This window comes from Macrobrachium rosenbergii, chromosome 24 (genome assembly GCF_040412425.1).
Source record: "Macrobrachium rosenbergii isolate ZJJX-2024 chromosome 24, ASM4041242v1, whole genome shotgun sequence".
Classification (NCBI taxonomy): Eukaryota; Metazoa; Arthropoda; class Malacostraca; order Decapoda; family Palaemonidae; genus Macrobrachium; species Macrobrachium rosenbergii.
Genome location: NC_089764.1, coordinates 17,520,462 through 17,545,664, shown reverse-complemented (window position 1 = coordinate 17,545,664; position 25,203 = coordinate 17,520,462). Strand labels below are relative to the sequence as shown.

Genomic DNA, 25,203 nt, shown 5'->3' with positions numbered 1-25,203 from the left:
GAACTTACCTGTTGTTTATACCTGTAGCTGTAATTCTCGATCTTGACTGAAAATTCAAAACCAGCAGTCCGCTAATATGAGTCAGAGTGATCGACTACCGCCCTCTGGGGCTGGATCCATTCCATCTTAAGCTAATCCATATTTTTTCTCTGTCGGGACGACTGATGGAAGTCTGCTCCTCTTCAGGAAATTCATGGTGCTTTTTCGTTTCCTTCTTTGGTGAAGTACCCACTTTGTTGTGGTTCTGGCTTGTTTTTGGCTTTGGTTGAGATTTTTCAGATTATGTCTGATTCAGGATCTCAAATTAGATATTGCGGGGGGGGTTGTAAAACTCGTATGTCTCGATTCTAACATAGACCCTCACTCTTCTTGCTCAACTGTAGGAAATTGTGCAGATCTGGATAGATGTGATGAATGTTCGTCTTTGTCTGTGTGCTTGATTGGCAAAAGTTGGCTAAATATCAGGCAAAATTAAGTAAAGATAGAGCACGTGGGCTTGACCTAAGTTCCTCCCAGAGTGGAGTAGTGTGTGCCTCTTGTTCTGTTCCTGTTACCCCTCTGTTCTATTCCTGCCCCGGAACCTGTTGTTTCCAGACCCACTACCATGTCAGACCTTCGGGCGGAATTTGATGTCAAGATTTCAGCTCTTTTCTGCACGATAGAAGATTGGCCAGGATGTGAGTCACGATGTCTGGGCATCAAAGTGACTGCGGTGATAGTGTTGTGGAGGAGGTGACTGCATTCGTCCCCCTCGTTCTCCTGGGTGAGGCCTCTGTCTCGGCTCAGGGCTCAGGGAGAAGACATGCCAGCCGAGGGGCAGTGGGGTGTCTGCTCATGAGCAGTTGCTCCTCTAACAGTCCTGTTGCGTCCCCGGGCTATTTGCAGTCGCTATAGTAAGCGATGCGGAGGTGTCTTCTTGCTTCTGTTTAGTCGAGGAGGAGTTGGAAGCAGTCAGAGTCTAGTAGGCGCTGAAGAGGCATGAGCTTCCTCTCCAAGTGAAGTTCCTATCAAAAACTTTCGGCACATTCTCCTCTTCCGTCTTGTAGCTTTTAGGATGGCCAGAATCTCTTCTTCTTCAGGCGGTCCGGATGCGTTCCCGGATCGCGCGGCGCCCGGATCCTCCCTGTTAACATGCAAATGGCGCTTCTTCCCGTTGGAATCCCCGCGATCAGCTTTTATACCTCCGGTTCCTGCCCCGCTTTTGCAAGGGACCATTGGACAAGATTTTTGAACACTTCCAGAAAGGTTTAAAGCTCAACACTTCGAGTTCCTTCTGCAACTGAGGCTCCACGGTCTCTGCTCCCGCTCACGCACCTGGGCGCGCTTCGCTCGCGGCGCCTGGCTCCTTCTGATCGCTCTGGCGCCACTTCCGCCAGCACCAGCCACACTCCGCGGCGCTACTTTGGCGCTGGCGCGCCTCTCAAGCTTTCACGTTCCAAGAAACTTTGTGTTGCGCTTCTAAGCGCTACAGTGGTTTTAGCGCCTCTTTGGCTCCGGATCTTCTAAGGCTCCTGACTCCTCTCAAGCTCATGTTTGAGGATGCGGCTTGGCCGAATTGGGCTCTTGGCGCTCGGTGGCGTTCGGCGATACTCAAGAGGATAGCATGGTTGGCTCCGGAGGCGTTTCTATCCAGCGGTGCTCCAGCTGCTTCAGAGATTCTCTCCCCGGTTTCGATGTTTGAGATGATGTCATTCCGTCTGCTCTCGTCCAGCTTGTATCTCTTACAACACAGGCGTTTGTTTTCGAAGACTTGCCAGCTTTATTAGTGCTCCAAGCTACGCAGTTTACCAAGGATTTTAAACCTCCTTCTCTAGATTTCTGAAGCTGGTCCTGTCTGTTTTATTGAAAAGAGCTCTCCGAGAGGAAGGCAAGAAGGATAGTTGGTGAAAAGATCTCAGGGTAAAACATCTTCTGTTTTCCCCACTCTCAACTGTCTTTAAGTCTCGTTAAGTGGTATGAGACTGGGAAGTCTTTCCTTCAGGAGACTCTGCTTCCTCTCAAGGGATTTCTCAACCTTGTGGATTCTGCCATTCGCTCCTTTTTCTTCGTCCAAGTGGCTTCTGCGTCTTGAGTGACCATCTGGTGAAGAGTTCCTATAGGATCTTGGAGATCTTTTCTTTTTATTGACTGATGCAGGGCCTTGAGCAGGATAGTGAAAGTCCTGTGATCTTCCCCCAAGACTGCTACAGATCTTGATGCTATTTTGGCCTGCCTGGACAAGAATACATCCATGGGTGAACTTGTCAGGAAATTGCCTCAGTGACTGCTACCGGCATTTTGAAGAAGAGGCACATTGGTTCGTTTGTCGTGAGAGGTCTCAGGAATCAGAAATCTGCTCTTCTTTTTGCTCCTTTGGCAAGGAATCCTTTTTCCGCCACGTTAGTTGAGAAATTTTGATCTCTCACAGTCTACTCCAAGACCTACTACAGTGTTCTTGAAAAGACCCCAGGTTTCGACTACTCAGTAATGCCCAAGCCTTCTTTCCTGTATCCTCCTAGGCCTTCTCAGAATTCTCCTTCTCCTTTTCATGCTAGGGAAGGGAAAATTCTCTTCTCATCCCAAGCTAGGGGTACCAACCATTGAGTTCAAGGTCCTTCATGCGTGATCGAGACCAGACTAAAGTCGTTCTGGCAGGTTGGGAGGCCAGGGAACAGAACCCTGGGTGATCAGCGTTCTGGAGAAAGGCTGCACCATTCCCTTCTCAGGGAATCCTCCTTTAAGTCTTCGCAGTAGATTTCAACGTATCATCCAGGGACTCAGAAACTTGTGGTATTGGAGGAGGAAGTTACTTCCCCTCAACTAAAGGGGAGCCACAAGCAGTCCTCAGAACCTTCATCTCCGGGTTCTACAACCGTCTGTTTTTCTGGTTCCAAAATCGTCAGGAGGATGGGGCAAGTCCTCCGGCATTAAGCGCGCCCTGAACAAATTTGTGCTTCAAGCCCCACCATTCAAGATGGAAACCACACAGTGGGTTATCATTCCCTGAAGGAAGGGCTTGGATGGTGTCCCTCGATCTCCAGGACGCATACTTTCATGTACCTATCCATCCGAGATCAAGGAAATTCCTACGGTTTGTGTTCAGAGGCAGGGCTTTTCAATTCAGGGCTCTTTGCTTCGGCCTATCAACAGCCCCACAAGTTTTCACGAGGACGATGGCTCCAATTGCGAAATGGCTTCACTTAGAGGAATTCGTTCCCTTTACCTCGACGACTGGCTGATCCGGTCTCCGTCAAAAGGCCAATGCATGAAGGACCTACAAAGGACCCTTTCTCTTACCGACGAATTGGGACTCATAGTAAATCTTCCAAAGTCACAACTCTCTCCATCTCAAGACTTGACTTATTTGGGAGTTCGGATGAACTCAGTTCTTTTCAGGTTTTCCGACGTCTCAAGGATCGAAATGCCTGCTGAAAGTGAGATACCTGATGGCAAGCCAAGACTTGTTCTGCCAAGGAATGGATGAGCCTTTTAGGCACCCTCTCATGCTAGAGATGTTCGTCAGTCTGGGAGGCTACATGGGACCTCTTCGGTTCTTCCCTGCAACAGATCTGGAACAGGGAAGAAAGACGCAGTTAGTTTGTTTCCTCTATCCACTCCAAGTAAAAGCAAGACCTGTCATGGTGGAACGACAGGAGCAAACTAGATCGAGGTTTGTCACAGAGACAGAGGAACCCAGACCTGATGTTGTTCTCCAGCCAGACGAGGTTGGGGAGCAACATTGGGGATCTTCAAGTGTCAGGCAATTGGTCTTCATCCCAGCAGGACTGGCACATAAATGCGAAAGAGTTGAAGGCAGCCATCTAGCCTTGGAACATTTAGGTAACTTTGATCAAAACAAAAGATAGTAGTGCACTCGGACAACTCCACAGCTCTGGCGTGCGTGAAGAAACAAAGGCACTCACTCCTCTGTTCGAGATACTTAAGACCTGCTTTTGTGGCGGCAACCAAGAACATAGGGCTAGTAACTTCGCTTCATCCGGGAGCTCTCAGCGTAGAGCGGATATCCTCAGCAGGTCACTCCAGGTCATTCAGCCAGGGAATGGACCCTCCACCAGAAAGTCTGCAAGGCTGTGGAAGGTTTGGGGAACTCCATGCCACTAGACCTGTTATAGTGAGGAAAACACATGAACCTTCCTCTCTTTTGCTCTCCTGTTCCAGACCCGAAGCATTAGCGGTGGATGCCATGCTCCTGGTTCAGTCAGTCTCTTCCTTTATCATTCCCTCCCTTCCAGGATGCTGGGAGAAGTCTGAAAAAGTTTCGTGCACACAAGGTGTGTCAATGATCCTTATAGCTCCATGGTGGCCAGGAAGATCATGGTTTCCAGAGGCTACTGGAGTAAGTAATTGGATTGTGCAGAGGTTGCCATTTCAGACCAGGCCTTCTGTGCCAGTTGCTGTAGAAAGTTCCACAGGAACCCGTCAGATCTAAATCTGACTTGAAGGTTCCAGACTCTCAGACTCTACTGGAGGAGGCTTCTCTGAAAAATTAGGCGCGGGCAATGGCTGAATCAACCAGGCCCTCGTCTGCAAGGTCTATCAAGCGAGTGGGCAGCTTCCAGGGAGTGGTGCTCGAGTCTGGGTGTCTTCCATTTCGACTCCTAAGCCAGGTGGCGAGGATTTTCTTTTGTTTCTGCACAGGAGAAAGAATTGGCTGTCCCAGCACGATTAAGGGGTATAGGAGTATGCTGGCGGCAGTTTTTCAGGAATAAGTATAAGACCTTTCCTCGGACAAGATATTGCAGAACTCCTTAAATCCTTTGCTACCACTAAAGGCAAATCTCTTGATGTACCGCATTGGAGATTTGGATGTGGTGCTAAAGTGGCTTGCCAATCTTTGACCTTTGAGTTCCTGCTCCGTTAGGAATCTAGCTAAAAACTCTCTTTCTCTTGGCACTGCTTCACGGCAAAGAGAGTAAGTGAGATCATACTCTAGACAAAGAGGTTAGTTTTGTCTGGATAAGGCTGTAGTTTCCTTCACCTTGGGTTTCCCTAGCCTAGAGCAAAACCCTAGTAATCCATGGCCAAGGGAATTTCCATTCTTAGCCTATCCTCCTTGGGTGGAAGAAACGGAGAGACTTCTCTGTCAGTCAGAGCATTGAAATTCCTATCTGGACAGGACCAGAGTGTAAGAGGAACTCACTTGATTTTTATGGTGCTCAACTAGAACCCCAAGAACCCTCTATCTAAAAATGGATTGCTTTCCTTTTGAAAGAACTGATTCAGGAGGCACACAAAGGAATTAGGGATGTGGATTTCCCCTTAGTTAAAGTGAGGCCTCATGAAATTAGGGCTATTGCAACTTCTTTAGCATTCAAGAAGAACATTGCTTTAAAGGACATTCTAAGTTCAACTTATTGGAGCTGTTTTTGCCTCGCATTATCTGAGACAGATCCAAACCGCCCATGAAGACTGCAGTGCGTTGGAGCCCCTTTATTGCGTCTGACACGGTGATGGGCAAAGGAAGGCCAGAACTAGATCCTCTCATAGTTTCCTTGGGTGCAGAGAAAGTTTCTTTGATGAAGCTACTGGGGCCTAAGAGGTTAGATGGCCTAGTAGGTCTATTTTAATAGGTTGGTGTGGGTTTTTATGGTTGGGTGATGCTGATGGTGGATGGTGAGTGCTAAGCCTGAGCAGGGGCATTATATGCTGGTTGATTATTATCGAAACTGGCTGGAGCCAACAGACCTTTCTCCATATAGCAACCTGCTTCACAATTTACTAGGCCCGCGGACCGCACTAAGGATAGCAGGTTACAGAGGCAGTAACCGAGAAAGCAACTTCGCCAGCAGGTGAGATCAAAGTTAAGACGTTTTTCTTAGCCTGATGATCTCAGGTTTTCCATTGCTTTGCCACAGCTGTCACATGCCCACCACTTACTCCAATGTGGCAATCAGCTATATGTAAACAGCTGAGTAAGTTCATGTATAAAAATGACATTTTATAATAAAATAAGATTTTATATCATACCTGTTGTTTACATACTCAAGCTATTCCACCACAACCTCCCTTAAGGAACAAGGGGACATAGAAATATGATTAGTTTTAGTTGTTGGTGGAAATGGATCCAGGTATTTTGATGAGGGCGGTAGTCGTATCACCTGACCATATATTATGGACCGCTAGTTTTGAATTTTTCTGTCAGATCAAGAATACAGCTATATGTAAACAACAGGTAAGTATGATATAAAATCTTATTTTTATTATAAAAATGTCATGTTGATGTTTGTATAATACGACGATATGTGAATATTGGGTACGGTATAATGTAGGCTAGACTACCGTACATGTACTGTATAAGATATACCATAATGTAGGCTAAACTAATTCGTGTTTGTTATTCAAATTCTCTTTGTATTGAATTATCATAAGTCACTCTGCATGAACCTCCAGAATTAGCTGACACAGTATTAATAATTACTATACCGTGTATGTATAGAGTATACTTTATAGTATAGGCCAGGCTATATTCGAGATATGTTTTTTCCAACAAACGTAAGTAGGATAATACCTGTATAAGCATTTTTAGTTTTTTGTGTATGTTTGAACTATCAAAATAGGTAGTTCTAAGTGTTTTTAGAAGGACTTTAAGTATTCAGGGCGGGGGGGGTGTTTGTGTGGTATGCATCCCCCATGAATATGGGGGTTTACTGTACCAATCTGCACATGATTTTGCATTAGGAACCCACAGACAACTCTTATAATCTCACAATAATTCACTTTTCTATAAACACATGGTTTTTATAAGTGACTCACCAAGTAATTACTTAGCTTCTAGCTTCCTACATGGCAGTCTAAGAATTCAAATTTCGCGGTGGCGCTACTATCGTCCATGTAGGTGACAAGGTCCCACCCACTTTCGGGACTGATAGGTACAACTCAACAAAGAGCTTTAATTCATTTTCTGCTGGCTCCCGACTAATATTGGTGGTTTTGTAGAGTCATTATCATCATTTTTTGGATATTTGTCCAGTATTTTGGTGAAGTATTCAGATTTTGCTTTTTCGGGGTGTGCCGAAATGTAGGGGACAGGACTGTAATATAGATCTGACTTGTCTGAATGTCAGGATTGGGATTAACTAAAGTGGAAGGCTTTGAAATCGCACTTAGTGAAATTAGATAGGGATAGAAAGAGGAAGGCTGCCCTTAGAGCCGAGAATAAGGCTAGTTTAGCTCCTGTTCCATCTCCTCTAATAGAAGGTAGTGTTATTCTTCTCCTCAGATCCCTGCTTTGCCTCCAGTCTTTAGCTCTCCTACTTCTTTGCCGCATACGCCTTTACCAGGTTCCCATGGTTCCAATCTTGACTCCATTGCCAGCCTCGAATCTAGGTTTGACAAGAAATTTAAATTTTTAGCCAATATGATTATGGAGTTGGGTGTGCCATTTAAAACCTTTGTGGAAAGGTCTTCCAGTGTTCCCAGCGTCAGCAGTGCAGTGCAAAGTGACAGAGTTGTGCGTGTTGAGGAGGTGGCTACCTGTCCCGCCAGCGCTCCTAGACGAAGGTCCCTGTCCCGCTCCCCCGCACCGGGGAGAAGACATACCAGAGGTCCAAGGGAGGCTGGTGGGTTTTGCCCACAGGTAGTTGCCCCCTCCGCCGATTCTGTTGCCCATTCCCAGACTTCGGCAGAGCGCTATTGGAAAAGCATCTCGGTTAGTGCTGATCGTCTGTCATTGGACTTGGGTGACTCTTCGCCCGACAGGAAGTGCCAACGGTGCTGAGTTGTCCTCCTGTTAAGAGGTATTAACAGTTCTCCTCCAAGTAGGAGACAAGTGTCAGTCCGCAACCTTCATGCAGTGTCTCTGTTCCGCCTCCAGACAGCCCGAAGTCTCCTGAGGTCTTTTGAGTGCCCAGTGCTTGTTCCTAAGCGATCTGATCTTCCACGAAAGTGCTCATCACCCTCTTCTCTTAGGTCTCGAGCTCATGAGTGCCAGTCTCCTGCCGAGCGCGTCACTCGTTTCGGCGCCACTCTGCTTCTTCAACCAGTGCTGTGCCAACTTCTGTCCACTCGCCGCCAGCCTTGCCTCTTCTGCGCTCATCTACTCAGGAGTCTTTCTTAGCCCCACTTTGTTGTCAGCTTGAGGATCTTATGGGCTTTTTGAAGAAGTCTTCGTCTTCCAAGGGCAAGGACCCTTCTTTGTCTCCAATTTAGTCCGATGAGGAAGAAGCTGAGCATGACTACTCCTTCGTCGGCATACTCCAGTTTGCTGAAGTTCTTTTTGGCAAACTTCCCTGACTTCTTCGAGCCTGCCTCTCCATCTTTGCCTGCGTCTGCCTTTCTCATGAGGAAGTGCTCTTTGGATTCTGCTTGTCTCCCCAAGTTAGTTCTTTCCTCCTCTTTTGAAGTCCTTTGAGAGGTGGATAGTTTGTTGGTCATAAAGAGGGAGCAAGTGAAAAAGAATTACAGTTTCTATGCCACTGGGGGCTTTGGTGAGAAAATTGAAGACTGCCCGGACCTTGCCAAAGATTTCACTTCTGACTGGCTTGGTGTCTTATGATGCACAGACAAAGCAGTCAGGGATGGTTCCGCCAAACTTGCTTCCCTTTTCTTGATGGGCATCCATAAAAACGGGAGTTGTGGTGTTCCTTTGCCACTTAAGGTAGTCACATCTACACAGAAATCAGCACGCTTGTTTTCTCCTTTAGACAAGACTCATCTCTTCCCTCAAGATACAGTTAGAGAAGTGTTGTCAGCCCTTCAGAAGAAGTCTACTACAGACCTTTTAGCTCAATCCACCAAGCACCCGAAGAAAACTCCCTGTTTCCAAGTCTTTATCGCCCCTGCAACCTCAGCCCTTTCGTGGAGCACGATCAAGACCTCAACCCAGACTTCGAGCTAACCTGCACCCTCCCTCAAGGTCCATCAAGAAGTCAACCTTCAAGCCGACCGCTAAGAAATGGAGCTTCTGTCCTTTGCGTGCCCATTGGAGCCAGGCTACGTCTCTTTTGGGAGAAGTGAAGTCGCAGAGGGTGGACCCCTGGGTAGTCCAAGTACTGAGAAGAGGCTACTCCATTCCTTTCAAAGAGAAGCCTTCCTTGTCCGGGTCGCTGATCACCTTGATGGCCTGCTAGGAAGGATCCGAGAAGTTTTTGGCTCTTGCTCAAGAGGTAAAGTCCTTGATTCGCAAAGGGGCAGTAGAGGAGCTATTGGGTCATTCATCGGGGGTTTTACAACTGACTCTGTACAGTAGTCCTCAAATCATTGGGGGGGGCGTTCTGGATGTGAGCGCTCTGAGCTTATACATCATGAAGGCAGTTTCACATGGAGACGACCCGCTCTGTCATGTCCTCCCTCCATCAGGGCGACTGGATGGTCACCCTGGACATGCAGGACACCTATTTTCATGTTCCCATCCTTCCGAACTCTAGCAGATATCAGATCTGTGTTTCGAGGCAAAATTTTGCAATTTCGGACCCTTTGGTTTGGTCTGTCCACGGCCCCCAAGTTTTCACCAAGATCCTCACTCCTCTTGGGAAATGGCTCCATCTTCTCGGGATCAATGTGTCCTACTTGGACGATTGGCTTCTCCGCTCCACGTCAGAAGCTCAGTGCGTGGAGGACTTGAAGACTCTTCGCCTAGCACAAGAGCTAGGCATTTTTGATAAACCCTCGGAAGTCACAGTTGACTCCGACACAAAAGATTTCTATTTAGGGATGATTCTGTATTCTCAAGCTTTTCGGGTTTTTCTATCCCCCAAAAGGATCATGTCTTGTCTCCAGACAGTTTGGGAGTTCCTCTCTCTCTTGGTTTGCTCAGCTGTTCAGTCTCCTAGGCACGTTGGCCTCAGTAGAGCAGTTTGTGAAGTTGGGCAGGTTTCAAATGAGGCCCCTGCAATTTTATCTGAAAGCGAGCTGGTGTAGGAAGACCCAGCCAGACTCCTTCGTCTTCCCCATCTCATTGGAGATCAAAGAGGATCTTCGATGGTGATTGTCAGAAGAAAGACTTCAAGTAGGGACATCTCTTCTGCCTCTGAACCTCAGCCTAGAGTTTTATTCAGATACCTCCGATCCAGGTTGGGGAGCCCTTTTAGGGAATCAAAGGGTTTCAGGAACGTAGACGTTGGTTCAGTGGACCTTACACATAAATGTCAAAGAACTAAAGGCCATTCCACTCTGCTGTTAACAAGAAAGATTGTAGCAGTATATGCAGACAACACCACAGCCTTGTCTTATGTCCATCAGCAGGGAGGCACTCACTCCTTTACTGCACTCTGCAAAGACTGTGAAGAACCTCCTCCTTTGGGCAGAGCAGAATCAGGTCACAATCATTCCTTGCTTTGTTCAGGGAAGAATGAACATCTTGGCAGATGAATTGAGCTGTTGCTGTCTGGTCCTGCCGACAGAGTGGACCTTAGATCCTATAGTCTGCCTTGATCTATGGAAGCTATGGGGCAAGCCTTCCATAGATCTCTTTGCAACTTCAAGGAACCACCGTTTGCCTCTCTTTTGCTCCCCAGTTCTGGACCCTCAAGCATGGGCAACGGATGCCATGCTGTTGGATTGGACAGGCCTGGACATGTATGCCTTTCCACTGTTTGGATTGATCAGGGAGGTGATCAACAAGGTATTGTCTCACCAGAACATCATGATGACCTTAGTTGCTCCGCTCTGACCTAGGAAGGAGTGGTTCCTGGACCTGCTGCGTCTTCTTGTGGACTTCCCAAGGCTTCTTCCACAAAAACAGTCACTGCTCAGGCAGCCCCACTTCCTCAGGTTTCATCAAGGGTTGTCCACGTTGGCCTTGACAGGATTCAGACTGTCAGGAGCCTCATCAGAGCGAAAGGTTTTTCACGTTAAGCTGCAGAGGCTACTGCTAGATGCAAGAGATCTTCTTCTAGCAGGCTCTACCAGTCTAAGTGGACCATTTTCAGAAGATGGTGCGAGAGCAATAGAATCTTTTCCTCTGAGACTACTGTGAGCCAAATTAGCAGATTTTTTACTTCTTGAGGACCTTCAGAAAGCTGTTGCCCTGTACAATCAAAGGATACAGGTCAATGCTTGGCTCAGTGTTTAAGCATAGAGGCTTGCACCTGCCCTCTAATCAGGATCTCAGTGACCTCATCAGGTCTTTTGAAACCTCGAAGCCCGGTGCAGTGTCTTGGAATTTAGACGTGTTATTGAAGTGGCTTACAGGTTCCACCTTTGAACCACTTTGCTCAGTTTCATTCAAGAATCTCACGAAAAAGACTTTTTCTTGTGGCGTTGGCTACTGCATTAGCGAACTACATGCTTTTGACAAAAGAGTTGGGTTTTCTCAAGAGGGACACTATCTGCTCCCTTTCTTTTGGTTTCCTTGCCAAGAACGAGAATGTCTCCAATCCCTGGCCTAGCACGTTTACCATTAAGAATTTAATGGACATTCTTGAACCAGAGGAGGAAGAGAGATTGCTTTGCCCTGTGAGATCATTGAGGTACTACCTCTACAGGACAGAGAAAATTAGAGGGCCCTTGAATAATCTCTGGTGTTCTGTGAGAAACCCATCTTGGCCCCAGTTGAAGAATGCCCTTTTGTTCTTGAGGAACCTTAATTTGGAAGCTCATTCTCAGATACAGGATGATGTCTTTCCTTCCCTTAGAGCAAAGGCTCATGCAGTTCGGGCCGCCGCCACGTCTCTTGCTTTCCGCCATAATTTGTTGAACGTCTATCCTGCAATCAACTTTTTGGAGGTCCAAGTCTATTTTCGTGTCGCATTATCTCAAGGACATCGAAACCGTATTTGAAAACTTCAGAACATTAGGACCCTTATCCATGGGTGGCATGGTGTTGGGAGAGAAAGCACAGGGGGCTCTCTGTCCCTCTACTATCCTCTCACCTTGTTGTAAGGTGTTGAGTTCAAGGGAAGTCTGGGAGTACATTGTACCTGGAGTCCCCCTCCAGTTTTTAGTGGCCGGGGTGGAGGTTTTTATTCTAGTGTAGATGACAGCATTGTTTTTTACTCTGGTCTCCGCCCAGGGCAAGGGCACCCTTTTTCAATCATTGTCAACCATTGGTGAACTTCCATGGCTGCAAAGTACCCACTGAATTGGAGGCAATCCTTGGTCATATTGCCATGTCCTCCACAGCTTAAGATGAGCACCTCCCAGAGGCAGTACCAGTCTGCAGGAGCTCTCTTACCAGGTAAGGAACAACAAGCATTATTTTAATGCTACCAACCTTTTTTATATCATAGTCATTACTTCCTTGATGTCTTGGAGTAGAATATGTCCATGTTCCCACCTCCATTCATTATGGAATCAGCTATGTAATTATGTACTTGGTAAGTCACTTATATAAAAATGATGTTTTTATGATAAAATGGTTTTATATATACTTACCAAGTAATTACATAATCGAAGCCCACCCGCCTCCCCTCATGGACGTCAGGGCTAAAACGAATTGAGGCTCTTTGCTGAGCTGTACCTATCAGTCCCGAAAGTGGGCGGGACCTTGTCACCTACACGAACGACAGTAGCACCACCGCGAAATATGAATTCTTAGACTGCCATGCAGAAAGCCAGCAGCTATGTAATTACTTGCTAAGTATACATAAAACTTTATCATAAAAATGTCATTTCTATGGGGGATTACTTACGGTTCTTTGCAGCGTGCCTTCGGCCCCTAGCTGCAACCCCTTTCATTCCTTTTATTGTACCTCCTTTCATATTCTCTTTCTTCCCTACTTTCCAACCTCTCCTAACGATTCATAGTGCAACTGCAAGGTTTTCCTCTTGTTACACCTTTCAAACCTTTGACTGTCAATTTATGTTTCAGCGCTGAATGGCTTCATAGGTCCCAGTGCTTGGTCTTTGGCCTAAATTCTATATTCTGTTCTAGTAGTCCTTTTACAATAAAACTGATTTGCCTAATCCAGGTTTGTTAAAAATTGTTAAATTTAGAATTTTGTCATTAAATTTGCGGTAATTTCTAGTCTACACCTTATGACTGTGCTGCCTTGGGGAAAGGGATTAGAAAGCAAGATGGTTTCTTTCCCCCAATGGTTACTTCACTAAGTTTGTGAGTCCTTGTCTTGCAAATTAGGTTCATCAAACTTTTATGCAATGAAAACTTCAGTTCTCTTATCCTTCAGTTAAAGAATATTTTCAGACTCATTGCACTTTTTCTTTTACATAGCTGTTACAAAGACATTACACTGCATTGCTTATAGAATGAGAGTTCTGTACAACAGTATTTTTAAATGAATCTGGATTGATGTGGTGATATTGCAGCCATGTTAGCAGGAATCCTCACCTAACAGTATCTCTCTGTAATTGTTTACTGTTTAGTTCAGTTACGTTGATACAGGAAACTAATTCATCAGTTTATCAGTAATTCCTTGGTGTATAGTTAAAAACCTCTTGTACTATTATTAATATCTGATAAGGCTATTTAAACAAATCTGAATCACTGACTAATGAACTAAGCACTGAGCAGAAGAGGGTTTGATTTCCTTGGCTCGGAGAGTCACTGTCACGTTTGCTTAAAGCTCTTACTTCTTGACCAATTTTTTATGCTGTGGGTTTGTATATCAAAATACATACATAAACTGATTTGTTCTGTACCTTTACCTTCATTAGACTGTCCTTTTTTGCACTGTTAGTCTACAGTTATTGGTAATAAATTGTTGTGAATTGAGAAAAATTTTTTAGTGGTAGATATAGGAAATGAATATGAGCCAGAGGATAATGACATGACAGAAGTACCATTGAAAAAGAATTGCAAAGCCCTTAAGAACCTGAAGAAGATAAAGCTCCAATACCTTCAAAAATGACATACAGTGTTTGAGGAAGCACATTTATAAGGAAAGCACAGATGGTATGAAATATAGGATGCTGATCTTGTTTCAAAATATACAGAACTGGATAACAAAGGATGAATATATCTGTATGAGAAACACATGTAACACAGGAGGTACAGGATGCTGATTTTGATTTTTAAATATACAGATTCCGAGAAAGTACCAATACTCACAGCACTGTAAGACTGAGAAAGCATAAGATATCTAGTTATTACTCATAACTACAAAATTACAATTAAGATTGAGAAGGGTAAATGTTACTATGCTGTGCACACTCCTTTGGAGATTAGGTAAAACTGCTAATAGTAACGTAGGGGTGTGTGGGGTCAGCCAATAATGCAACTTTGTTTTATCTTTACTTTTTATGCAACACAGTTTCCATTTTTCATTTGTACTGCAAGTTAGCATCCACTTTGAGGTTGTTTGTTAAGTTGCACCCATTGTAGCTGCTGCAGTTGGGGTGGTATTTGAAGGTATTGCTGTTGACCTCTACCAGACAAAATATTTTTTTCATTATTTTGACAAGAAACAGTTTTATCATTCCAGGTCTGTGGGACTTTATTGTAGATGACAAAGATGATGCTCTTATTTATTTTTGTTTAAGACCACTTTTAATGCTTTTGAAAATGATAGCTTTTAGAATATCTCTTTGGATACCATCATATTTTAGCTGATACTATTGAGATCCAGGGCCTAAAGGGTAGTCCCAGAGTAGAATTTCAGTCTTACAAAATTGTTTATACCAGAAGTTGAGTTTTACTTATATCTGTTTTTCAGGAGGACTGTGCATGTTTGTATGCTTAAACTCTTACAGCAAGTCTGTTAAAGGTGCCAGCCAACCTAACTGTGCTCTCAAGGATAGATAAGTGGCCCTTGAGCCCCAGCCTCACATTTTTTCACATTACAGTAACTTTCTGCATATTGATCCCAGTATATCAATCCAAAATCAGCCCACTCATCACACCCATATGGTGAGTAGAATTGACTTTTGTTACCTGTTGAAATTTTGTCATAGTAGCCATTCCTAAAATTTCTATGAAAGTAATTAAACAAATGATAATTCATTAGTGAACATAAATCTTGATTAGGTTATAGGTATCACACTGCCTATCTCTTAATAGATGGGCATAGCTTTTGAGCTCAAAAGTAGATTAAATAACTGCTGAAGTAGTTCTTCATCTATATTGTAGTATAATTAAGATGGTTGTGATTTAAATAAAGTAAGTTTTTATATAAGTAACTTCCCAAGTAGTTACATTGCTATAGTTTCCAATTATCACAGCAGCTTAAAATTTTGAAATTCATGGTAGCGCTTCTATTGTTTCAGTGTAGATAACTAGCCCCGCCCACTTTCGGGGAAGAATAGGTACAACACAGCTGAAGAGCTCAATTTGTTTCTCAGTCAACAACTGAACATCGGTTGTTTGAGCAGCTTTGGTTTTGTATTTTCACCTAATGATTGTGTCTGATCACCGTTTTTGATGAAGTATTCATTCTTTTGGTAACCTTCGCGCGATTGACAATTAGCCTAGGTTGACTAGACTTTACCTGTTTGAGACTTTTTGAATCATGTCTGACTGTAGTGCTACTAGCATCCCGTTTTGCAGCAAAGGCTGCAATACCATATTGACGTCAGCCAAGTACGACTCACACACTAATTGTAGAGGGCAACTTTGTTCATCCGATCGGACTTCTGAAGAGTGTAAGGATTGGGATCGGGGAAATGGAAAGCTTTGAATGTATACCTTGACAGACTTCAAAGAGACAGAAAGAGAAAGGCAGCTGCTAGTGCCAAAGCTAGGGGTTCTGCTAGCCAGGTTTCTTCTCCTAAATTGGATATTGCCAATGTACCTATTCTGTCTACACCTGTGACTGCTTTTTCCCCCCATTAACAGCCCTCTGACTTTTCCATCTACTCCGTTACCTGGTTCCCAAACTTCCGACCCCAATGCCATCGCCAGCCTCGAAGCCAGGATAGTCCAGAAATTCCTACTGCTAGTTAATACTGTGGCCCAAATAGGGCTTCCGTTAAGGTCCTTATGGACAAGATGAGTGCCAGTGATGTAGGTGCAAGTGCAGTTGGGGGAGGCATAACAGAGGTCCAAGGAAGGTCAGTGGGGTTTGCCCATGGGTAGTTGCCCCTTCAGCCAAGCCTGTTGTCCATAAATCCCAGGACACGGTGGACAGCCATTGGAAAGATGTGGAAGTACATGCGTTGACCTCCAGCGATTTGTACTTGAGTGAGGTGCTATTCTAGTGTTTCTAGGCCATTGAAAAGGCACATTTCAGCTGTTGACCCTGCTTCTCCGCTCCCTGTAAGTGGCCCAGGGAACAGGAGCGTAGTCCGCAGCCTTCTTGTAGCTTCTGGGACAGTCCCGCTCATTGGTAGAACGCCAGTATTTGGCACCGAAGTGTTCTTCCACCTCTCAGAAGCGGTCTGAACGGCCAGTAGTGTTAAGAGTGCTCAATAGTGTCCGATCACCAAGTAGCATCCAATCACCCAGTGTCTGTGCATCCACTTGTCTGCTTGGCGCCAACTGTTAGCATTCGGTGCCGCAATCCGGGCACCAAATACCACCTCTTCAGTCTGTCTTGGAGGGTTTGTCCACTCCTTTAATTCATGATCCTTCATTGGAGCCTATTCAACACCATCTGGACAGTATCTTGGGACTTTTACAGAAACCTCCTACAATGGCACAGGACCCACCGGACTTGGCTCCTCCAGTTTCATCTGACGATGAAGCTGTTGAGCAGGATCATCCTACCTCAGCGTACACAGCCCTCCTTAAATACTTCTTGTTTAGCTACTTGACCCTCTTGTCCCCAGCGGCCCCCATGTCTCCTGCATCAGCTTTTATGATGAGGAAACAACCTGTGGAGTCTTCCAGGCTTCCCAAAATGGTCCTTTCCTCTTCATCAAGGAAAGCCTTGTCCAAAATTGATGGTTGGCTAGCAGAGAAGAGCGATCTCAGCAAGGCTGTGTTCTGCTCCCCTCCTCACCTGTCTTGGAGATACCTTTCATATGCCACTGGGGAAGCTCCTTTCTTAGGAGTTTCTGCCTCCTGCCAGAGGGACTCCTCCAGCCTGATTGATTCTGCTTGCAGGTTGGCCTTTGCCCCTGCCAACATCATGTTTACACCTGCAGAGCTTGACCACATAGTTCATGATATCTTCAAGGTCTTTGAAGTCTTCAGGTTTTTAGATTGGACCATAGGGGTCTTGGCTAAGAAAATAGAGGACTGCGACTCTCTTGGAGGGGACTTGTCTGCGGACTGGCTGGCTTCCTCTTGAGTGCAGATAAGGGTATTAGGGATGGCTCCCTGGAACTGGCTGCCTTGTTTTCTTTGGGAGTACTTAAGAAGAGGGAACTGTGGTGTTTGTTTACCACAAAAGAAATTACTCCCACCCAAAGGTCAGCTCTCCTGGTTTTGCCTTTGGACTGCTTTCATCTTTTTCCTCGGGCTACAGTGGAGCACTTAGCCACAGACCTCCAGAAGAAGTTGACGCAAGATCTCCTGGCACAGTCAGCCCAGCGTCCCAAGGAGTCGGTCTCGTTTGGCTCTAGAACAGTCTTCCCTCTTCAACAGTAGCCCTTTCAAGGCAGCAGAGCAAGGTTTCATCTCCGCCCCTGCACGAATGTACTCTCAGTCCAACCTTTTAAGAAGTCCTCTGCTAAAAGCCCTCCTCTTGCAAGTGAGGATCCTGTCCTCCATGTTCCTGTGGGAGCCAGGCATCTCCATTATTGGAGGAAATGGGAAGCCAGGAATGTAGAGCCTTGGGTCTTGGAAGTTCTCAGGGAAGGCTACTTCATCCCATTCAGGGAGAAGCCTCTTTTAGTGACATCACCCATCATGTTGACAGCCTACTCTGTAGGCTCTCAGAGGTTTTCGGCCATGTCGGAAGAGGTCTCTTCCCTCCTCAGGAAGAGAGCTGCAGAGGTGGTCGAAGATGTGAACATGGTCTCTACAACAGCCCTTTTGTCGTTCCTCTCTCCCGTCCTGCTCAGCCAACAAATGGATGAGTCTGCTGGGCACACTCGTCCATTGAGAAGTTTGTGCCTTTAGGAAGACTCCACACAAGGTTACTACAATTCTTCCTAAAGGCCCGTTAGCACAGGGCAACTCTTCCAGACCCGTTCATTTTTCCCAACATGCCCAAAGTTAAGGAGGACCTTCAGTGGTGGCTTTCAGAAGGAAGGTTTTTAGTAGGGAAATCGCATCTTCCTCTGAGCCCCAGCCTAACATTATACTCACATGCATTGGGTCAGGGTTGGGGAGCTCTTTTAGAGAACATGGAAGTTTCCAGGGCGTGGTCCCAGGGGAGAGAAAACTTCTTATCAGTGTGAAAGAATTGAAGGCGATACATTTGTCCCTCCAGTCATTTGCAGCAGCGACCTTCAGCAGGACAGTGGCGGTCCTTTTGGACAACATGACTGCTGTGTCTTACATCAGATACCTGGGAGGCATTCACTCCTTCTCCCTTTACGAGGCAGCCAAGGATCTCCTCTGGGCATAGGGGAATTGCACCAGGATTGTTACTTGCTTCATCCAGGGCAAGCTGAATGTCCTAGTGGATGAGCTAAGTCACTGCAGACAGTTTCTACGGAGTGGATGCTGAATCTCCGGGTGTGCACTGACCTAAGGAAACAGTGGGCAAAGCTGTCGATGGACCTGTTCTCAACGTCGAGAAACCGCCTCCCCATGTATTGTTCTCCAGCCCAAGACCTCTAGCATGGGCAACGGATGCCATGCTCCAGGGCTGGTCAAACCTGGACTTATATGCCTTCTCACCTTTCAGCATGATCAGGGAAGTCACAAACAAGTTTTTTCTCACAGCAATACAGGCAGTCCCCGGTTATCAGCAGCCTCGGTTATCTGTGATCCGGTTTTACGGCGCTTGTTTAGTGACGACGATAACCTGATTTTCAACACTGATCCCCAGTTATCGGCGCCAATCCCCGGTTATCGGTGGCGTTGATCCCCGGTTATCGGTTCCGATCCCCGGTTATTGGCACCGATAACCTGATATTGGCGCCAGTAATCAGGGATCGGCGCTATTATCTCCGATTTTTTAATATTGGCGATTTTCGGTTATCGTTGTGCTGTCGGGAATGGAACCCCCGCTGATAACCGGGGACTGCCTGTACTTCAATGACTCTTGTAGCTCTGTTCTGGCCACAAAAGGAGTGGTTCCCAGACCTGCTCAGGCTGTTGGTGGACTTCCAAGACTTCTGCCTCATAGACCAAGTCTTCTTAGACAGCCACACTTCCACCGATTCCACCAAGGCTTATCCACTCTTGCTCTGACAGGCTTCAGGCTGTCAGGAAACTTGTCAGAGCAAAGGGCTTTTCAAGACCAGCTGTAGAGGCGAATGCAAATTGTAGACGTTCAGTTTTCGACTAAGGTCCACCAAGCCAGGTGGGTAGTCTTCCGCAGCTGGTGTCGAAGACAACATCTCTTCTACTGAAACCTCTCCAACACAGATCGCAGACTTTCTGCTATTCCTGAAGTCTTCTCGAGGCTTAGCTATGTCTACCATTAGAGGTTACAGAGCCATGCTAAATTCTGTTTAGGCATAGAGGTTTGGATCTGTCAACAAGTCAAGACATGAGTGACCTAAGTAAGTCCTTTGACATGTCAAGGAAAGAGAAGACTGTTTCGGTTGCCTGGAACCTGGACGTTGTCCTTAAATGGCTCGGGGCCCTCCGTTTGAGCCCCTCCACTCCATCTCTCTCAGAGATTTAACAAGAAAAACCCTTTTTATATTGCTTTGGCTACGGCCAAGAGAATTAGTGAACTGTAGGCCTTAGATAAGAAAGTCAGATTTTCACAGGGAAATGAAGTCTGTTCTTTCGTGTTTGGGTTTTTGACCAAGAACAAATATCCTTCCAAGCCCTGGCCCCATTTGTTCACCATCAAGTACCTGACAGATATCCTTGGCCCAGAAGACCAAGAGAGAGCTCTTTGTCCTGTAAGGGCATTAAGACATGAGCTTGAGAGGGCTGAGAGGATCAGAGGCCCCTCTAATAACCTCTGGTGCTCAGTTAAGAATCCCTCCTGACCGCTGTCCAAGAATGCATTTGGCATTCTTTTTGAGAGATGTAATCTCTGAATCACACTCAGGAATTCGAGAGGATTCTTTATCCATTTGTAAAGTCAAAGCCTGCCAGTCTTCAATCCACCTTTGAAGGTGTAAGCCAGTGTTTGCAACCCATTATTTGTGTGATGTGGAGATAGTGTGCAAAAATTATAGTACCTTAGGTCCATTATTGGTGGCTGGCATGGTATTGAGGGACTAAGTATAGGCGGTATGCCTTCTATTCTCTATCTCCTTGCGTTGATACAGGTTGTCGAGTTTTGGGGAGCCTAGGGGTACTGTGTACCTGGAGTACCCATCAGTCTGTTTTTAATGGATGGATTGTGGTTATTTTATTTAAAGTGTAGGTAACATAGTTGTCTGGTTTGTTTTATTTTACTACCCCAGGGCAAGGGCACTTGCAGATGCTTTGTCAGCCTTCAGAGTGCTTCACTGCAAAGCTCCCACTGAAGTAGGGTGCTCTATGGCTATACCACCACCCACTACAGGTTGAGATGAGCACCAACCAGAGCAGTATCTTCCTGCTGTAGCTCTCTCACCAGGTAAGGTTACAACAAGCATTTCATCAGTGCTAGCTACTTTTCTGTTTCAAATTCATTTCCATTACTGAATGTTTTAGAGTAGCATATTGTCAGTGTGGGATTCAGCAATGTAATTACTTGTTAAGTTAACTTATATAAAAATGGCATTTTATAATGAAACTTAAGTTTCATATATATAATAGCTAATTCTCCGAAGTCCCTCAGAATTTCATGGACATAGGGCACAACAAATTGAGCTCGGGCAGGTGGTTAGTACCCATTCTTCCGCTGGGAGGCGGGTATCAGGAACCATTCCCATTTTCTAAAAGATTTTCTCTGTCGCCGGACTGTCAACACCTGTTGTCAGTTCCTCCGCCATTTGGATTTCGAAATTTGTTGTCACTTAAGTATTTTGGTTGTTTTTTGGTATTCGACTGATCTGTGATTTTACGCTCTTTGTGGACCGTTTTTGATTTTTGCTTTTGACTTTTCTTATAATTAAGATGTCTTACCTCTAGCTATTGAGTCTGTAGCTTGTGGTGAATGTAAGGTGAGGCTATCGAAGACTTTGATAGTTCCTCACATGTTTATGTATGATATGTAAGGGTGTTCAATGCTCTATGATAATCGGTATAATGAATGTGAGGGATTATCTGAGGGTGAGTGGAAGAAATATGAAGCCTATATGCTTAAATTGAGCGTGATTGAGGAAATCTTCCTTAGAGTGCATCCTCAGATGGACAGTCAGGGTTTTTCCTAACTAGTGAGTTGTAGTAAATTTTAGTACTAATCCTGAGTTTGTTGCTGCAGTCAGGTATTTGGCTCCTACTAGTAAGTGGTTTTGAAACTTAAGTGAAATTCATTTTAGTGTTAGTGCTAACTAGTGTTGTGGGGGGCGTCAGTTGTTTGCCCTATAATGCCTCTAGGCCTGGACCTCTGCAACTCCCAGGACCAGGAGGGGCATGTTGAAAGCCGCATGAGGGTTACGGGGCTTCCCACCGATTGAATACAGGTCCTGATGAACCCAGGCTGCCAGGGATCGAAAATGCATCCTGAAGGATTGCTTCAAACGTCCTCCCCCGCCTCGGGTTGGAGCTGTTGACTCTGCCTCTTAAGAGTGTTGAGGAGAGGACGTCAGCCCTCTTCCTCTAGTAATTGTACTCTTCCTGGACCTCTGTGGATATTCCCTGCAGAAGAGAATAAAGTGTTTTTCGAATGATGACTTTTTCTGTCGCGCTAAGGCAAGGGCCAAAGTTCTTCCCTGTGGAAGGAAGTAAATGCCTCTCGCCCCCTTTCCTTCTCTCAGGTTCAGCCCTTCTTGAGAGTTGCTTCTCCAACGCCAAAGATTTTGTTCAACAGCTGGATGCTCTCATGAACCTTTCAAGATTCGAATCTGCCTGTTAAGAGGATACAGACTTTCAGCTTCGTCTTCCTCGTCTGCTAGATGTTTTGGGGCTTTTGTCTGTCGTCTAGAGAGAGTGTTTAGTGGCTTCCTATTCGTCTTCCCCGAGTTGAGGTGTTGGCCTTTTCTCTTGTCTCGCGCCAGGAGCGTTGTTTTGTTTCGTGCACTTCTCACGCTTCACAGTCACCTACAAACTTTGATTCTCTTAGCCATGACGTTTAAATTAAGGCCACGCTGTGACTCTCTTCTAGTACTTGCCACGGAGCTCGCGTCGCCACGCCATGACGCCCGCGCTTTTTCGCCATATAGCTTCAAGTCTTGTGTTGACGCCGCTCCAGTTGTTCCATTGTCACAACTGCTTCAACATCTGATGTCCTTCAATTTAGCCAGTACTTGCTTTTGGCAGTACATATACAACATCAGAGAAGATTAGCATGGCCCCTTCAAGGATGACACGCTAATTAGTGCCACATTTTTATGTTTCTATCAGTACTCAGTTGGGAGTTCGTTCGCTGGAGTTCCCGCTACATCGGCTAATCGGAACTACTTTCACCACTCACTCAAGACCCGCCAGCTGGGGAAGAACATCCTCTTTCGTCACAGCCTTTGTATGAAGAGAAACATCTTTCGTCTTCTTCTTCCTCTGATTATCAGACTCTGGCTTTTTCTTAAGGATCTGTTTCCTGAGACTTTTCAACCTTCAGCTCCTCTCTCTCCACCTTCGCAGTTGTCTTTGTCTTAAGGGGAGCGTTTGATTTAAAAAAATCGAAAAATCAAAATTTTCTGGGATATTTTATATATGGCATCATACATATCCTGACTATCTTCTCAGAAAGTTTTATTTAAAAGTTCGCCATAGTTAGAGTTATAAACAAAACAGTAACCCTATCATAGACAAAATTACATTTTTCGTATAATGTAATGATATTGTCAGTATATCACCAGTAATTTCCTTTTAGCTATGAAATAATAATATCTAATGCGATCTATGGCAACCCTGTGGACCTAGTACGCATCAGCGAAAGACAGGAATGCCGCAGGGCAGTCAGTGGCAGTCAGTCAGTAGCAGCTCAGAGTTTGACTAAGCCCAAACATACGCTTCATCTAGTCGCGCTGCCCAACCTGAGCCGTGTTTTGACACTCGCTTCATTTAGCTTCATTTAGCAAAGTTATATTACTTTTGCAGGTATATTTTTTGGCTTTTCATTATGTCATAAAAACATCAAACTGTGTAACAGCAAGCAAATAAATACACAGAGAAGCAAAAAATATCGTTTTTCTCAAAACTAAAGTTATCGACATTCAAACTGCATCTCCTTCATAACGAATGCACCGATCTCAATGAAACAAAAAGTAAAACGAAAGCTAAATAATTTGCTGCATAAACAAAGGGGCTTCCATGGGAAACAACACGAGACCCGCACCACGAGAGAGAGTTTTTTCCTGAAGGAATGTCACTTCCAAGAGAGGTAGCAAGTGACTCCTTTCATCTCCAGACTCCATTAGCAACCAGGCTTCATTTTGCACAAGCCTGGAAAGAGAGAGAGGGGCAGACGTTTGGTCCCTCCTACTGTTAGAGAGAGGTTACTTGATTCCCTTCCTGTCTCCTCCTCCTTTGTTTTTTGTTTCCCAACTGCCTTCCTGTCAAACAGAAAATTTGTTTGACCTGCTCGAACAGATGTTCGAGCGGAGAGCAGTGGAACAGGTCTTGGACTCGGTGTTCCCGGGATTTTACTACAGATTGTTTCTAGTCCCAAAACTTTCAGTAGGCTGGAGACCCGTCTTTGACGTCAACAGGTCGAACAACTTGGTCCGGAAGGAAAAGTTCAAGATGGAGACCTCGCAGTCAATACTAGGAGCCCTTCATCCCGGGGATTGGATGGTATCTTTGGATCTCCAAGATACTTATCTTCACGCCCCAATTCATCCACGTTCGATGAAGTATCTCAGGTTGTCTTGGGGGACTAGACGTACCAGTTCAGGGCTCTCTGCTTTGGACTCTGCACAACGGCCATACCACGTTGAAAACACCGCTTCTCGTCCGATCAGCGAAGTTAAGCAACGTTGGGTCTGGTCAGTACTTGGATGGGTGACCGCCTGGGAACACCAGATGCTGTTGGCGTCACATTTTGCTCCGAGGGTGTTTACACTTCTCATGAAAAACGTTGCGATGCAGTTGCACCTGTCGCACGTCAGGATCTCACTCTACTTGGACGACTGGTTGATTCGGCGTGTCGGCGAAGGTATCTGGAGGACCTTCAGTTGACTCTGCAACTCGTGAAGTCCCTGGGACTTCTGGTCTGTGGAAAAGTCGCAGCTGATCCCCTCACTGTCCATTGTGTCTGGGAATTCAGATGTATTCAGCGGCTTTTATAGCGTCTCCCTCTCAAGAACGGCAACTTCTATGTTCGAAAAAGTCTCGGCCTTCTTGGAAAAGGAAACATGCTAGGTGAAGGAATGAATGAGTCTGCTGGGGACCATTTCCTCGCTGGAGAAGTTTGTTTCCCTGGGGAGTCTGCATCTCAGGCCTCTTCAGTTCTTTTGTTGGAGAACTGGCAAAGCAAGGAAGACTTGAAAGAGGAATTGAGAATTCTTCCTTCTATATAAAGAGGATCTGTAGTGGTGGCTCGATCCAACGAAATTGCAGAAAGGGATCTCCCTCAAGCTTCTGAACCCCAACCTAGTGTTGTTTTTCCGACGGGTCGTCAACAGGTTGGGGGCAACACTAGAGGGAGAGGAAGTGTTAGGAACCTGGAGAGAGGAACAGGTGTCCTGGCACATCAGCATCAAAGATTTGGCGGCTATCTTTTAGCTCTCCAATTCTTCGAGGTCCAAGTTTGCAATCGTGTAGTTCAAGTTCTAGCAACACTACGGCTTTGGACAATACTACTTGTTCCCTGTTCAGCCTTGCAAGAGAGATTATTCTTTGAGCCTATGCTCGCAACATTTCGATTCTCACAAGTTTTGTTGCAGGGGTCGAAAATGTTCGAGCAGACCTGCTCTGTTGGCGCCATCAACTCCTGCCGAAGGAATGGACCCTTCATCAGGAGGTTTGCCAAGATTTTTGGAAATTTTGGGGTCGCCATCTTGTGGATATTTTCACGACCTCAAGAACAGCGAGGCTCCCTCTATAAAGCTCATCTGTACTCGACCCGGGGGCAGTTGCGATAGATGCTCTTCTCTGGGATTGGACGGGAATAGATGTTTACGCCTTTTTCCCCGTTCTAAATTCTGGGAGAAGTCATACGCAAGTTCGCGGCCTCACAAGGGACGAGGATGACTCTCATCCCCACGTTTTGGCCTTCGAACCACTGGTTCTCGGAGTTTCTCTTCTGGTTGGTAGACGTTCCGAGGACCCTTCCTATGAGAGCAGACCTGCTCATACAAACCCACTTCACGAGATATCTTTGA

At 45.6% G+C, this 25,203-nt stretch overlaps 1 protein-coding gene, 1 non-coding gene and 1 pseudogene across 7 annotated transcripts in view; all 3 read left to right on the top strand.

Moving 5' to 3' along the window:
- Positions 1–25,203, top strand: part of LOC136851894 (oocyte zinc finger protein XlCOF6-like) — a 68,686-nt gene that overhangs the window by 15,896 nt on the left and 27,587 nt on the right. For 3 of the 6 annotated variants that reach the window (XR_010856990.1, XM_067126232.1, XM_067126234.1), the window contains exon 2: positions 14,550–14,638. The gene's annotated coding sequence lies outside the window, so the exon portion shown is untranslated. Of the gene's footprint in view, positions 1–14,549; positions 14,744–25,203 lie in introns of all 6 variants that reach the window. The other 3 variants (XR_010856989.1, XR_010856991.1, XM_067126233.1) reach the window with 1 other exon arrangement.
- On the top strand, positions 22,182–22,276 carry LOC136852049 (U6 spliceosomal RNA; annotated as a pseudogene).
- Positions 23,796–23,914, top strand: LOC136852044 (5S ribosomal RNA). The gene has a single exon (XR_010857066.1). It is a non-coding gene; the product is annotated as a 5S ribosomal RNA (ribosomal RNA).